A 14,454-nucleotide genomic window follows, 5' to 3' on the forward strand; every position below is an offset into this window, starting at 1 on the left:
TTCTAACAAAAAGACTCTACGTGAGTAAGTGTATGGGGTCCCCAAACTTACTCAGTCCACTTTTCTCCCACCACAATCATGAAACAAAAGAAGGACAGCAGAGACCCATCACACATGTACCAAACAATTCATACAAAGGAAGAGAGCCACACCCAGCCACAGGTGAGTCTCCTTATCAAGGTGTGCACTCCTGGATTGTCCAATCAGGGTCTCCCTCCTCTAATTAGTTGGACGGCCCCAGATTGACATCAGCCTGCAGTCTGCGACCTAAGGGAACGGCAAACAAAAGGAGAGGGAAAGAAAACATGCAGCCTGCAGACACGTAACACTTACATACTTACTAAACTAAAAGTAGCTGCAGCAGACGAAAAAAAGTAATCCCGTTTCAATCTAACCCTTAATTCTCACACCGTGCTTCCAGGTAGTTTTTTTTTTCTTCTGAAATGCAGGTTTTATGATTTTCCTCTTTTTAGCCCCACAATATATTTTTTCTCCAGAATCCTTATGAGGAACCTTATGACTCACAATCACATTGCGCTTTTTGGATTTAAGTGCACATTTTGAGTAGACCTGGGTAGTTAAGTCTTCAGGACACCGTGTTCCAGGAAATGCTTCAATTCCAAGGGTTGTGTAGAGTGCTCCCAAGGTCTTGGTCTCCAGATATTTGTGGTGGTCATCTCTGTTCTCACCCCAGTGTGCTCCTGCCAGCCACTTCTTCTGACTGCTACTGTAGCAGCAGAAGGCTGACCAGAGCACTGAAGGAATATTTATCTTGTTGTTGTTCAGTAAGCTACTGTCACTACTCTCACTGTCACTAGGTTTTGCTCCAATTACTACAAAGCCTTCTATTTGTTTATTGTTGCTAATGCAGTTTTCATCCAGAAAGCGTTTGACACATTTCTCCATTTGGTTCCATTTTCCATGATTGAAACGTGACTTTTGTGGAACAGCGTTAGTCAGGGTAAAGGTAGATTTTTTTCTCAGTTAAATCACATGCATAAGAGTTTGGAAATAAATGTCCTCTGTCAAACCTTTGCTGGTTGTAGGGGTCGTGTTTACAGCCTGGTGTTTATAGATGATGTTGTTGTCAGCTTGTCTCATATTGTCATCATCATCTGGGTCTTCAAGCTGTTAAAACAAAACAAAACAAAAAAGCCATGCATGGCTGCTGGAAAATGGACTAAATGAACATTTAATAACTGATTGTATAAAATTGTATAATCTAAAAATAATATAGGTTAGCTTAGGGTAGGGTGACCATATATTGTTTTTCAAAAAAAGAGGACACTTGGCTCAGTCATGAAGAGCTTTAATAATACAAGACACTGCTAGCATAATGGACAGGTTTTCGATGGGGCTCCCACAAAAACGCAAAGCAGAGGATAAATCATCACCAAAGACTAGAAAATATGGTGAAGCATATCTTCCCTTTGGTTTCACCTGCACAAGTGCCGAGGTGACCTGCCATAGCTTCCCTTTTTCTCTGTCTTTCAACAAACAACACACATTAAGGTCATAAATGGATGTTAGCCTCACTGGAGAAAATACTTAAAGGTTTTACAATAATTTGACCTTCTTCTTGTCAAAGTCAACAACTGTCACAATAACATGACTTAATTAATTGAAAATAGTGATACAGCAGTTTTAGTTTCGTGGTAAGCTACTTTATTTTATTTTCAGCATTTTCTACTTTTCATGTTTTTCTCTGAAAGATTATGTGTGAAATACAAGGCCATCATTCAGTTACTGTCCCTGTCACACTGTCGTTTCACGTTGTTTTTGTGTAACCGCTCTTTGTACATTGCAAACAGGCAAGAAACCGAATCATGTTAGAAATTAGATCTAATCTAATTTGAATAATTTGAGTTTTGAAGAAAAACCCATGAAGCAATTTTTTCCTTTGATTTTTCATTTAACGCATGGCTCTGATTGCCATGGAAGTGTGAATGTTTCTACTGCACATTTGTATCCAAGAAAACAAATGTGCAGTAGAAACATATCTGGGACAAGGAAAGTGAAAGAAACTCCGTCCCGGGTCTGGTCCGTGGACCGGGTTTCTCCGAGGCGTGGGCTTAGCTTTGTTTTTACCCTATAAGATTCAAAATTATTCTTAAGTAACACTCAGCAATATATTCTCAAGTAGCACTCAGATATGCCGTCAGCGGGTTAGTTACGACGTCGGGAGCAGTTAGGAGAACAAAATGATACAAAGACTGTTCAGATTGCTTTCCCAAAATCAACTCAAAGTTTTATTCTTTTGTGCAGCAGTATTTATAGGCAGAAAGGTTCGTGTGTCAACAAGTTTCAAGTTACAACCATATAAGGAAGTTCCCCCCCGCTCTGAAAGGGGCCTTCTACAATCGTATCTCAACATACCTTTGACAGGTCCATTAAACACTAGACAGTTAGAATCCTTTGTTCTACAATTGCAGTAAGATGCACTCTCAAGGCCTATAAATGTTATACAGAGGTCTCCTACATCCTGAGTTCCTGACACAACCCAGATGGTCTTCACATAAACATCCTCTGCAAGGCAGTGATAAGTAACAGAGTGATTTGTTGGTGTTTTCCTTCCAACCTTAGTATCTACTTTCACACCATAAAATCTTGAGTTGACAAAGCAAGAGAAAATGAGGGTTAACATAAAGAGCCTTGTTAAGTCACAGAATCTTCAGTCTAATATCATCAAAAAAGAAGTACCCAGTACATGCTCCCATAATACTAAAATATCTAACAGAAAGAAATTTTATTTCTAAGTGAAATTAGTGCTGTATAGCAATTTAACGTTTCTATCAGTGTTTCTATCAATGTATCTATCAACATGGCAAAGGGCAAAAAGGCCGAACTGGTACCAAGATGATATCATCCAAAACAGCAGCATTTGGTCCTGCAATCACCATTAAAACCTTTACTTATCACAAAAAGCTAACAGGAATCCTGCATTAAGCCACCTATTTAACAAGCTCCAACATGAAGTAATGAGAGCTTTTTAATAAAAAGAAAGAAAGAAAAATACCTCAGGTATACATCGTGGGTAATTATTTATGGTTTAAAAATTAGCATTTATTATTTCACAATAACGATGATCACAAAGATTTTTGGCATCATGCTTATTTTCTATGCATGATTAACAATTTATGAAATTATTGGTTTCCCCTCCAACAGTGCTAACGCGAGTGTGTTCGAGAGGCGTGTGTGACTGAAGATGATATTTTCGTGTGTGTGACCCACAGGATTGTGGCTGCCCTTCCCCACTCTTGGATTCCCTGGACTTTTTCCCCTTGCACATTTTTTAAAGCACCTGGTGTGTTTGTAAACAAACTGTTCAACCTTTTTAAACTAAGTCCTGTGCTTGAGTTGTTTCATTGGTTTAGTCCAGCACTAGGTCAGTAGACCAATGACATAAAAATCTAGACCCACACGAGCAAGACGCAGATCCTGCTAGGCCACATCACGGACAGTCAGGTAAGCCAAACAGTAGACAACGACCAAAACAAACAGGCAGATGAACTAGACCCAAAATACTCAGGAACTTGCAAAATTCACGAGATCGCCAGTAGTGTCAGTAGAAGACAAGAAGGTTTAGCAATTGTTAAGATGTATCAAAGAATATATAAATAAAAGATAAAAAAAAAATACTGGTGAGTAGAGGCAGCAAGTCGCGCCAGCGTTGACTCAACCGGAAGTTTGACCGCACCCACCCAGGTAGTACAGGACCCAGCCGTGAGAATGGCAAGTTCTGAAGCCTCTGGACTCCTGTCACATTAATATGTTGTTTATTAAGCACTGAGATTTGTCTGTAAGTTTCCTTATGACATTTTAACTAGAGATGGACCGATCCGATATTACGTATCGGTATCGGTCCGATACTGACCTAAATTACTGGATCGGATATCGGAGAAAAATAAAAAATGTAATCCGATCCATTAAATATCACGAAAGCACCTCACAAAACTTGCAACACGCCGTAACTCGCCTCAGAACGTTAGCACGTCGGAGCAGTATGCATCAGTGATAGAGCGGCTGTGGCATGCAGGACCTGTCTGTGGTCTGGATAGCATTTGGAGCTTCGCTAGCAACCTGGCATTTCATCTCCGACAAAGTTATCCCCGAGAGAAGTAAAGCAAGTGTGTAAGTCCATCTCTGAATGTTTGTAAAGCATTCCCACGTTAAGCTTAACGAGCGACTGCCTCTCGCTCTCCATCGTGAAACTGCTTAAATGATCAGCTGATTGGCTTTTCTGTAGCGAGTCCGTCTCTCTTGTTTGTTTTTGGTCCACTTTGCGCCAGAAAGAGGAAACCAGCGGCTGAACAACAGCAGCACGTTTAAGCTTGATAAGCTGTTGTTACAATTTATTTAATATTTCTTTCTACACCAGGATCTTTTTCTACTTAGCTGACGGCTGGTAACTGTGCAGGGGCTGATCTAGCAAAGTTTAGCCAGGGGGGCCGATAGGGCATGAACAGGGAAAAGGGGGCACAAAGACATACTTTTCTTTCTTATTCTCATTTAAAATGTCGAGCTTTTAATAAATAATTATCTGACACCCAAAGTTTTAATTTGATGTAAAATGAATAGAAGTCAATTACTGTATATAGTGACTATTAAGTCTAATATATATACCCTAGTAAGCTATAGTACTTTTTACTTTGGGAAGGTACCATCTGTGCAGTCTGCAATTTTGTTGAAGAAAGATGTTGAATCAATTTAATATTTCTTGAAAAATAATTGATTTCTGTGCATTTTTTTTTCACACTGCATCAAATTAAGGTTGATTACGTCGATTAAGCATCATGAGGTGGAGCGTGAGGGGTGGTTCCCTATTTTTTATTTATTTATTTTTGTTGTTGCTGGGAGTTGGAACCCTATTAGTTAGGTTGCTTAATATTTACGCTAAGTACTCTTTAAAATACCAGAATAGGGAGGATGGTGTAGGTCTAAGTTTATTAGATTGATCAGTATTGCTGAACTATGAAATATTTTTTTTGTATACAGGTATAACAGAATAGCTTTAGTGTAGTTGTTGTTTTAAACTTGAGTATGAACTTGCAGACTTGCAAAATGCAGCAAGATATTTTAAAAAACAGTTTTGTTGATTAAAAAACACTATATCGGATTCATATCAGTATCGGCAGATATCCAAATTTATGATATCGGTATTGGTATCGGACATAAAAAAGTGGTATCGTGCCATCTCTAATTTTAACAGGCGTTGCCTTGTGAAGTTTATTACAGTATGGAGTGTAGAGAGACACAGGTAAATAGAAAAAAACACACAAAACACAACATCTGCCCAAAATGATCAAAGTGAACAGGAGAAAAACTAATGGTGCCCTTACACTTCAAAATAACGCTTATGATGCAAACACTACAAAAAAGTTACATGAAACATCACGTCCTATTTAATACAATTTAAGCAGCAATGATAAACTGAAAAATAATCACATCTCGGAAATATTTGGCTGTTTTACATAAACATGGGACACAAATTAATGGTAAAACCTGAATCGGCTCAATACAAAGTTATTTGGATTTGTCACATTGCGCAGGGGCACACACATATACACAGCTGGTGTATATGTCCGTGTTCATAGTCTGAGAAATTCCAAGCAGGGAAGAATACACAGTAACTAAACTAAAGGCAGCTGCAGCACATGATAACAATGTTATTGTGAATAAAAAAAATAAAACACCTACTGAGTAAAACCAGATTAAGAAAATAACCATCATTAATTTACATTATTTTTACTTTTGTCTTCATTAAAGTAAATGATTCATTTCCAGGTTATTTCCTTCAACATTTTCATGATTTTCAGCTTTTCCAAATTACTTTTTGATTTAACGATTTCTTTCTTCTTATGATGCTTCCAAGCAAGTTACCTGAAAAAAAATCTGACTTTTAAATTGGGATTTTCTTCTTTTTAGGTCCAAGAAAATGTTTTCCTTTTAAAAGCCTTACATCATTCTCATTTACTTTAAACTTTTTGACTGATGCAATTGTAGTACTCATAGGGGCAGTTGTTGATTTGCCAGATGTGGTGGAAAGTGGGACAGAGGTTTCAGGGGAAGAGAAAGATGTACTTTGTACAGATTTACTTGACATTTTTGATGGGCAGGAGCAGTTAGAGGGAAGGTGTGAATACAGATGAGTAACTGTTGTATTTTTTGGACATTTTGTTTCAGGAAATACTTCTATTCTCCACTCTTTGTGGAGTTCTCCCAAGGTCTTGGTCTGCAGATATTTTGGGCCATCATCTTTGTTCTCACCCCAGTGTGCACTTGCCAACCAGCTATTCTGACTTTGTCTGTAACAGCAGAATGCCGACCACAGCACTGAAGGAATATTTATCCTTTGGTTTAGAAGGTTTTCGTTGCTGGGCTGTGCTCCGATAACTACAAAGCCTTCTATATTGCTATTGTTTTTGCAATATTCATTCAAAACACATTTGATGCAATTCTCCATTTTATTCCAGCTTCCGCTGTTGAAGTCTTTATTTTGTGGAACAATGTTAGTCAAAGTAAAAGTAGAATTTCTTTTTAAAACAGTAGATCCATAAGAGCTTGGAAACAAGTGTCCTCTGTCAAAATCTATGTTGTATTTGTAGTCTTGGTCCCCAGCCTGGTGCTTGTAATTGGTACTGTTGTTTGATGGTCTCATATTGGGATTGTCACTTGGTTTTTCAAGCTGTCAAAATCAAAAGGGTAGGTCAGTAAGTCATGCATGGTTGTTGCTAAATAGATTAACAGATTAAAAGAGTTTAGTTATCACCGCGGGATCATTCATTTCAGCTGATATTGCTTTTTTTTTCGTCTATAGAGCAAACTTAAACTGACATAATTTAAATTAATTTTAGCCAAACTCAGTGAAGCTGAACTCAGTGATGTCTTTAGGAACATATACTGAACAATGCTGATTATCACTATAATGTAATGTAATGTAATGGAAATAATTTGTAGAGCCCTCAAAACAGTTACTGAATTAGTAGAAATGGTATCAGCAACACTAGAGTGTTGGAGTCAGCCTGTACAGTGATTAGTTTATCATGTACGTAGGCCTGCAGTGTCATAATATTTTATTTCAGTTTGAAAGCTGCATCACAGCAGTTATTATGAAGTAACACATAACAGTTGTTACACATAACTAATAAATATTGCAAATATTTAATATATACCTGTGGTTCAATCATCCATGGGATCTGGGGTCTTCCAGATGTGCTCCCATTGAACTTTGCAGCAGAAAAAACTGGAATCTTGTTCTGGGTGTCGTAGAGTGTCACAAATGTTCTGGTGTTATTCAAAGTTTGGCAAATCAGCTTGTATCTGCTTTGGTTCAAGATCTTCCCTCCCTCCAAAATTGTTGTGATGTTTGGTGGATTTTGCTCCAGAAAAAACTCATTACATTGTTCCACTGATGTCACCACTTCAGTTTCAGTGGGAACAATGGACAGAAGGAGGAGAGCAGCGAGGGGCAGGAGCTGCTTCAGTAATGTCATCACCGCGCCCTGATTCATCTGGTCAGAGGAGAAACCAAAACCTTTACACATCATTACATTTAAAGAGGCACAGTTAAAATTTACCGTATTTTCTGTCTCAGATAAAGTTTCAAATCATGAGGTAAATATATGCACAAATAATCACTGTGAGCCAAAAACTAAGGATAAGGATTACCATAAATGCTGACTTTACCCAATTTGTTTCTACTCTTGAACCTGTGTAATGTCAAAAAGGCGTAACACAAGAAATAGTGTCTCAGTGGAAACTATGCAAATACAGTATTTACAAAAGCAAACCAAGCAGCAATCACTTTATAAATAAAGGGATTTTGTGCGGTTCAAACCTTCTGTTTGCAAAGGACGTGTAGTGAAAAGTTGGTTGGATTAACGGGAATGGAAATAAAGCAGTTTATTTCAGATGAACAAAGGCCCAGCATAAGATAAGGATTAGCTTAAACTGTGAATCATAAAAAGGTGTCTAACCATAGAAAATCTGGCGGAGGAAACCTGCATGTGAAACTGCATTCTTACAAATTTTAAAACCAATTCAAGCCTGTTAAGTGTCTTTCTTCATCTATCTAAAGGTAAACACAAAGTCAGCTCAACAATAATTAAGACTTTATATACTGAGGCCTTCAGACTCTCAGGTTAAAGCTCAGAAAACTATTTCAAAAATCGCCAAACAGCTAAAACAGCAAATGAGAGCAGGTAAACAGATTCTGCACAAAGAAAAACAAAAAGCGTGGATCGTTCACCCCACGGCACGTACACGAACATGCCATCAGTGCTGAATACCGACATATGAAGGTTTCATCACTCTGACCAAAATTCACTGAACCAGCAGCAAAAGAAGATCAAAACTTCACATTTGATAACCGTCATCATAAATTCTTTTAATGGTGTAGAGTGTCTGTTATGTAACAGCCAGACAAGTTCAGCCCAAGTGGCCTGAGATGGAGTGAAATTCAGTTTCAGTCTGCTCCAAACAACTCAATAAATCTTTAGAAAATGTGATTCTACTAAACTTTTATTCTGCATTTCATGTTTAATCCTTTTTGGAATGAGGTAAACATCTAACTGGTGTGGCATCTGTTACGAGTTTAGTTAAGCTTAAGAGAAAGTTAAGAAAAAGGGTTACAGTAATGGAGTTCAGAATCAATTTTTTCTTTTTTTAAACTTTGTGCTGCTTTAATTCAATTAATGTTGCTTCATATTAGTTTGTACAGCTTGTTGTGACTGCTATGCTAACTAATGGAATTTGGCTTTACTTTGTTGACTCCAATTGTGTGTGTGTGTGTGTGTGTGTGTGTGTGTGTGTGTGTGCGTGTGTGTGTGCGTGTGCGTGTGCGTGTGCGTGTGCGTGTGCGTGTGTGTGTGTGTGTGTGTGTGTGTGTGTGTGTGTGTGTGTGTGTGTGTGCGCATCTACTAAGATGACCAGTATGGTGATGAATAAAATAAAGAAAACAGTTCTTACCACTTCAGGTTTCCTTTATGGGTTAACAGAGCAGTGGAAATGAGATACATGGTGCGGTGCAGAGTCACCCTCCTTAAATATAAGTTAGGCTCAAAGAGGAAGTCGGTGCCTACTCAGAATTTTGTGTATGTTATGATTATTGTCAGTTTTACACAGCGTATAGTCTCGCACCTCAACTTCCTCTTTTCTCCTTTCGTCTCTCATTCTCTATCTATCTATGTATGCATACAAACACACACACCAACATGTGTGTGTGTGTGTGTGTGTGTGTGTGTGTGTGTGTGTGTGTGTGTGTGTGTGTGTGTGTGTGTGTGTGTGTGTGTGTGTGTGTGTGTGTTTCTGAGGGTCAATGGCCTGTGTGATGGGCAGACCACAACTTTAAATAGAAGACTTGGAGATGCAGGTTTGACAGGTTGAGTTGCAGCAAACAAGACATTGCTGTGTGTGTGAGACCCTTATTGGAGAACAGACTTCAGTATTTTACATTAATTTATCCTTCTTCATGTTAACACTTTGACATGTATTGTCACACTAATGTTGTTTGTTTGACGATGGTGACACAGCAGTCTGTTTTCACAGTAGTCTGAATGTTCTGCTTTTCGTGGTTGTTCTCAGAAACATTATGACTGTGAAATGCAAGGCCTTCATTCAGTTTCTGTTCCTGTCACCTTGTTTTTTCGTGTTGTTTTTGTGTCTCTTTGCATGTTGATCTCAAACAGACAAGAAGCAAAATTAGAAATTAGCTCAAATTAGGACAGCAACTATTCATTGAGAAACTCAAATATTTTTAAAAATCTTTGTGCAATTTTTTTACTTCTGTGCTTCGTTTAATGCACGACTCTATAGTGTCACTGTGGAAGCTCTGTGCAAGCACTGTGCAAACATTTCACTCACATTTGCATCTAAAGAAAGACCTGCAGTAGAAACACATGCAGGAACAGGGGTGTGAATGAAAGATATGGCAACACTAAGCAAACTGGGGCTACAACGAAGATGATGCTGCCATAGTTTAACATGGAGTCTGTCTGCAGGCACACAGCAAAGAGCAAAAAGGTGGAGCCTGGACTGGACTGGAGCAGAAAATAGGCCCTGACAGTTTAGGTACAGGCAGCCAACCATGACTGCGCTACTGTTTATATCACGCATTATGTATATATATCTCAGTTTGTTTGTTAATTGATATTTAAACAGGTTGTAATCAGGTTGGTAAAGCTGTTGTTGGATTACTTACACTGCAACATGTACTAATTAAAAAGCCAGACTTCAGCTATGAGCAGTGTTCAGTTCTTAGAGTTATAATCATAATAAATGTGCAAGTAAAAAATCATCAGAACAAATATATTCATTTCACGGGCCCAATTAAATTCCTCGCATGTAAAATCAACAACCCGCGCATGTACAACTCAACAGCGGGCGCACAAATAAACCATTGCATACACAAGAGTGTCTGCTTTGCAGACGCTGCTACAGTTTTACACCCCCGTGGGTTGCCCCACAGAGAAATCTTGTTCACACTGACAAACTTTGGAAAAACAGTAAAGTGATTCGTCCCTTTGGCGGCCTCCCTCATGGTGAAGGAAACTGTACTGACTGACACCTTTCTTTGTGTAACCTTGCCTTTTTTTCATCTCTGGCACTTTACCACTTAAGTTTGTACTATTTCAAGCTTTTCATTAGACTTGAAAAAAATTGGGGTGCTCTAAAACTTTTGACTAGTAGTGTAAGTACAGTATGTATGTATGTATGTATGTAAAAGGTTGAGGTAATGAGCTAAGTGCCCCTTGTCTTCAGTGCCGAGCGTTACCAAACAAAGTGTTGTTTGTGAATGCATAATGACAATGAAAAGATCCTTCCTCTTAATTTTTTTGTCTTTTCAGTTAATGAGAATTTCTCTTTATTTATTTAATGGTGAAGGTTTTAGGACCCAGAGGATCAAAGGGAGGGTATAAAAGAGGAAGTAGCAGCAGGCGCTCTTCTTCTCTCCTTTGTGCTGATGAGCGGCTGTGAACAAAGGTGATTTGGGAAGGTAATGAGTCTGAGAAGTTTTTCCTTTTCTCCTTTTGTCGCTCGTTCTCCCTAGTCTGCTTTAGAGTATGGGTCACATTTTAAAACAGATTTATTTATTTATTTATTTTTATTTATTTATTTATTTATTTTGCATTTGGGTTTGCTCTTTAAGTTAACTGGGCCAGGTGCAATATTAGTCGGGCAATGTGCAATCCCTGAGCTGGGGCTCACACCTTATAGAAAATTAGGCCTTGCCTAGATGCTTTTTGGGAATTGGTTTGCTGTGTTTATGATAACACGATTGCAGTGGTACCAATCATTTCCTTAGGGAAACATTTGCATGTAATAAAGTTGTATTTATCTGGAGTGGATTTGGGTTTTTAAGTAAGGGGCATCTGTTTTCTTCTGGTGAGAGCGAGTTACCAGGTGATTGTTACATTGTGGGCAGGTTGCACCATTCACCCTCACCCCTTACTCTAATGTTCCCGGTTAAAAATGACCGGTCAGTTTTAACAGCTCTTAAATTATCATATTTTTCACCACCAAATTCAGTTCAGTGGGTGGGTCAATGGGTTGTTCAGTGAGTCGTTCAGTGGTCATTCAGTGGGACAGGGGGAACACCACAGATGTAACAAAGTTGATTAAAACACTCAAAATTCAACGAAAGATGTGCTCATCACTTTTATATGTTCAAGTGCATAGTGTGGAGGATGTCATGAGGACTTGAGGCAATCGGATGTAAAACAATATTTACGAATTTTTTAATTTGTAAATCGAACCGAACACGACAGGAAGGTTAAAGAGACATTGTTGATTGTAAGTGATCTTTTTTTGTGATGTTTTAGTTTTATTGCAAACCTTATTTTTGCTCTTTTCTTTATTATATCATCATATCATCTTCATATCATATCATGTCACTCATATCCTGGCTAATATTGACCCCTTGTCTCTTTTATTCTGGGCTTGAAGTTTGTAATAGTAGTATCAAGGGCTTTGGTGGTTGTTGTGTGTTTTTGATCACTACACTTAGCCCAAGTTGAATGAGAAATCATCAGTGTTGCCAAGAGAGTCGGGGCTTGCAGGACGAAATGCAGGTGAATGACAAGATGATGATTCCCTTAATGAGAGCTGACGACGGAGGTGGAACAAGGAGGTGAACACTTCCTCTGAACAACAGGCGATGAGTCCAGGGCGGGATTGTATGGACACCTGTGCACAAGGGAGCAGAGTTAAACATGAAGACAGGGCGAGGGCAGAGCGGAGTGTAGACGAAGCCTAGTTACCACAGTAAGTGACTGAACGAACTGGCGATGAGTAGTAGGCAGCCCTGGCTTAAATAGGCCTCCTGTAATTGACAGCGGAGGGGGCTCAGGTGCGACACAGGCGGCTCCGAGAGTAGCCAGGGTACCATCCTGATGACCAAAATTGAAAACCCCTCAGCTGCTCCCAAAAACCATGACATACACTCAACAAAAATATAAACGCAACACCTTTGTTACTGCTCCCATTCCCCATGGGATGGACGTAGAGACCTAAAATTCATTCCAGATACACAATATAACCATCCCTCCCAAACAGTGGTCACAAATCAGTCCAAATGTGTGGTAGTGGGCACATCTGCTATATTGAGATAATCCATCCCACCTCACAGGTGTGCCACATCAGGATGCTGATCTGACATCATGAGTAGTGCACAGGTGTACCTCAGACAGCCCACAACCAAAGGCCACCCTGGAATGTGCAGTTTTGTCTCACAGCAAAATGCCACAGATGCCACAAGCAATGAGGGAGCGTGCAATTGGCATGCTGACAGCAGGAATGTCAACCAGATCTGTCGCCCGTGCATTGAATGTTCATTTCTCAACCATAAGCCGTCTCCACAGGCGTTTCAGAGAATATGGCAGCACATCCAACCGGCCTCACAACCGCAGACCTCGTGTAACCACACCAGCCCAGGACCTCCACATCCAGCAGGTTCACCTCCAAGATCGTCTGAGACCAGCCACCCAGACAGCTGCTGGAACAATTGGTTTGCACAACCAAACAATTTCTGCACAAACTGTCAGAAACCGTCTCAGGGACGCTCAACTGCATGCCCGTCGTCCTCATCGGGGTCTTGACCTGACTCCAGCTCGTCGCCGTAACAGACTTGTGTGGGCAAATGCTCACATTCGATGGCGTTTGGCACGTTGGAGAGGTGTGCGCTTCACGGATGAATCATGGTTCACATTGTTCAGGGCAGATGGCAGCTGAGAATGTCCCAGTTCTTGCATGGCCAGCATACTCACCGGACATGTCACCCATTGAGCATGTTCGGGATGTGCTTGACCGGCGTATACGACAGCGTGTACCAGTTCCCACGAATATCCAACAACCTCGCACAGCCATTGAAGTGGAGTGGACCAACATTCCACAGGCCACAATTGACAATCTGATAGACTCCATGCGACGATGTGTTGCACTGCATGAGGCAAATGGTGGTCACACCAGATACTGACCGGTTCTGGGTCCCCAGACCCCCAATAGCGCAAAAAACTGCACATTCCAGGGTGGCCTTTTGTTGTGGGCAGTCTGAGGTACACCTGTGCACTACTCATGATGTCAGATCAGCATCCTGATGTGGCACACCTGTGAGGTGGGATGGATTATCTCAATATAGCAGATGTGCCCACTACCACACATTTGGACTGATTTGTGACCACTGTTTGGGAGGGATGGTTATATTGTGTATCTGGAATGAATTTTAGGTCTCTACGTCCATCCCATGGGGAATGGGAGCAGTAACAAAGGTGTTGCGTTTATATTTTTGTTGAGTGTAAAAATTAATAAAAAAAAAAAAATACAAAGCTTCAAAAACCTCTGAATTGAGATAAACTAACATGACTCAGTGCCACTGAGGACACAAAGGTTACATGAGCAATAACCTTACTTGGATATTAGCAATTTATTGATTATAAATAGGCGATCTTACCTTGAAGTTCAAATCTGACTGACTCAAATTCTAAATTGAATACATCTCACTGTAGTGAAAACTTTTTTATAACACATAGTTGAATGTGTGACATGGTTAGGTTTACATCTTGGGATCATTATTATTATTATTAATGTCATTATTATTGTTATCCTGAGTTACAGGGTAACAATAATGTTGATTACCTAAAGGAAACACTTCCTTTTGTCACCTGTCAGCAGTGTAAACATGCTGTGATACCCTGAGTTACAGTCAGAGGGCTTCATCGTACACTTATGTGCACCCCTGTCTATGAGGGTTGACACACTGCAATCTGCATACAGGAGGGCTGGCAAAGATCTCCAGCTAGCCAATCGTGAAGAGAAAAGCTTTCTCACTCCCTCCGAGGCCCAGGGCCATAACAATTATCATTATTATTATCATCATCATCATCATCCAAGTTTGAATGGTGATTACCACTTAAAAAAATGAGTGAGCACTGAGAAACATTTCTTTTTGTAACCTGTCAA

Source organism: Astatotilapia calliptera, chromosome 3 (genome assembly GCF_900246225.1).
Source record: "Astatotilapia calliptera chromosome 3, fAstCal1.2, whole genome shotgun sequence".
Taxonomy (NCBI): domain Eukaryota; kingdom Metazoa; phylum Chordata; class Actinopteri; order Cichliformes; family Cichlidae; genus Astatotilapia; species Astatotilapia calliptera.